Source organism: Apteryx rowi, unplaced genomic scaffold (assembly GCF_003343035.1).
Source record: "Apteryx rowi isolate R43461 unplaced genomic scaffold, aptRow1 scaffold_653, whole genome shotgun sequence".
Lineage (NCBI taxonomy): Eukaryota > Metazoa > Chordata > Aves > Apterygiformes > Apterygidae > Apteryx > Apteryx rowi.
In genome coordinates, this window is record NW_020450931.1 from 491,083 (window position 1) to 493,821 (window position 2,739).

General features: G+C 66.0%; 1 non-coding gene across 1 annotated transcript; it reads right to left on the minus strand.

The window, feature by feature from the left end:
* Positions 1 to 2,604: 2,604 nt before the first annotated feature.
* On the minus strand, positions 2,605 to 2,675 carry TRNAG-GCC. The gene has a single exon. It is a non-coding gene; the product is annotated as a tRNA-Gly (tRNA).
* Between the last annotated feature and the right edge of the window lie 64 nt (positions 2,676 to 2,739).

A 2,739-nucleotide genomic window follows, 5' to 3' on the forward strand; every position in this document is an offset into this window, starting at 1 on the left:
GGGGGGGGGGGGGGGGGGGGGGTCGGCCTCCAGCTCCCGGCCTCCCTCCTCAGCCCCCCGCCAGCACCGGCTCCCCCGGCAATGATCAGGCAACACTGGGGTCTCCAAAGCGAACAGTTTGCATTTCCGTTTCCCCGCGGCGAGGTCTGGTTTCGGCTCGTCCCGTCTCTCCGCCGCCTGGGGACAGCAGCTGTGGCCGGCTCTGCCTGGCCGCGCGAGCCGGGGGGAGCTGCTCCGTGCAGATGCGTGACGGGGGGGGTTAGGGAGAAAGCGGAGCCATGCGATGGCCGTGCTGGCATCTGGGCTGCCGCTAGGCCAGGCGGCATCGGAGCGCTCCGAGCAGTTAGCGCACCCCCAGGCAGGTGCCGAGGTGCCAGGGTTCGGCCCCAGCGCTGCAGGGCTGTAAACGCGGGGGGGGGGCCGGCGAGCGGCGCGCTTGGGGCGTCTTTTGCAGCACTGAGCTGGGCTCCCCTGGGAAGACCCTTGGAAAAGCGAGCACGGATGCAACGAGGACGCTACTCAGCTGAGACCCCTCTTCCAGCTTTATCAAGTGGGGTTTCATAGCGGGGGGGGGGGGTATGTGCGCTCCGGAGGGTCTCTATATACACATGACCCAGCACCAGCCACGAACCCAGGGGACGCCTGGTGCCTTTGACACCGCTGTACGAAGGGGAAACAGCCTGGGGCAAGGAATACCCCAATTAAGGTATATAATAGCTGAGATATATATATGTTTGTATGTATATATGTATGTATGTATATATATAAAAGATATATAAAAGCTGATTAATCTAATTAACTAAGCTCAGAGGGGGGGAGGCGAGCGGCTGCCGGCCCCCTCTCCCCTGCAGCGCGCCGCTGCGCTCCCGCAGCCAAACACAGCAAACAAAAGCCAGATGTTTCCTTTCTTCGGTTAGACCGGAAGCAAGCCGTCCCCAGACCAGATATATTCCCCCCCCCCCCCCCCCCCCGAAAAGCCGAGGGAGGAAAACGACTCCCCAAATTAAAAGGCAGCCGAGGCAGCTGGGCTTCTGTCTGCTTGTCTTTTATTTCGGTTAAGGTTTGAGCCTTTAGGTGACCCAGTCAGAAGCTTATCTGCAACAAGGAGAGCTAGAAAATTATTCTTTTTTTTTAATGAAAGCTGAGGAAAAATACAAAACGACAGGAAACTGGTGATAAAAATCACACCCGCTGCAGCCGGGACGAGGCAGCATCTCCCAACATGGCCGGGGGCCGCCTTCCCCGGGGGGGGGGAGGCTGCATCTGGGTGCTCCCGCTCCAGCCTGCACCCGTGCAGAAGGGCAGCGAGGCGCCAGGGTCCCGCACCTTCCCGAGGGCGCCGCTGCGCCCCCTCCGCACCTGCCTTCGCGGGCAGGATGAGGCCGCCGAGCTGCAGCAAGTCCCTCGTGCCCAGGGTGCCCAGCGCCCTGCGGGGAGCGGGGTGCCAAGGCGCCCTCCCCGCCGCGGGGCAGCCGCGGAGAGGAGCACCCCAAGGCTGCCCTTCGGGTGGCCGCGGCCCCGCGGCGCGGGAGAGGAGCGGCGGCTTCCTCGGGGCCGGGGAAAGCAAGAGGCATCGAGCCGGTTGCGCGGCGCCGGCGGGAGACGTTTTCCTTCGCGGCTCCCCTCCGTCCTTCGCCGTGGCCCCCCCCTCGCCCTCCTCGCCGGAGGCTGAGCGGGGTCCCCGGGGAGGCCCCCTCCGCGGCGTTAGGTGGAGTCCCAGCCACCTGGGCAGAGCGGAGCGCCCGTCACCACCCTGGCGCCCCCCCATGCCCTCCCCGAGCAGGGCCTGCCCCCCCGAGGCGCCTGCTGCCCCCGGACGGCGCGTCCCCGGCCCCCCCGGGCCCACTCACAGCGCCTGCCGTACAGCATCCTCATGACCTTGAGGCAGTTGTCCAGCAGCGCCTTGGGGCGCACGGCCTTCCTCCGGCTCTCGGCGCTGGCGCTGTGCACCTGCTTCACCAGGTCGGCCACCACCACGTCCACGTCCGTCTGCGGGGACACGGCATGGCCGCCGTCAGGCAGCAGCTCTGCAGCCGGCGGCCCCAGGCCCCCCGCCGCCGGGTCCGAGGGCACCCGCCACCGTGCCGTGGCTCTGGTGGCACCCGTGCAGGCACCGTGGGCACGGCACACGTGGGTCACCATGGTGCCTGCCCGTGTCTGGATAGGACAGGGTCCCCAGCTCCCTCCCATTGGCATCATGCCCCCCCCATCAGTAATGTCCCTTGCCACCGAGCCAGTGCCACTCGGTGCCACCAAACCAGGGATGCTCCCTGCCACCCACCCCCGCCACAGCCCACTGGGAGCCCCGTTGGCCAACTGAGGGATAGCTCTGGCTCTGCCTGGCTGTCGATGTCACCCTGGGAGCCTGGGTGCCTGCAGAGGAGCTGCAGGGCTGGGCAGGAGGGAAGGAGCGATGCCAGGATGCTCTGGGGCAGACTCTGCTCTGGAGCAGGGGGAACATCCTTAGGGTTGACTCCGGTCACCGCTGCAGCCCCCAAATGCACAGAGGTGGCTCAGGAAGGCCTTCAGGGCTCCTGTCCATTTACAGGAGCCTGCAGCGATCCCTGAGCCACTCCAGAGAAAAGGTGGTAAAAATTCCAGCTCTGCATTGGCCGGGAATCGAACCCGGGCCTCCCGCGTGGCAGGCGAGAATTCTACCACTGAACCACCAATGCCAGATGTGGGGCCTCCCGCACAGCTGCCCCACGGCCACACACCCCAGCAGCCCTGGTGCTGAGC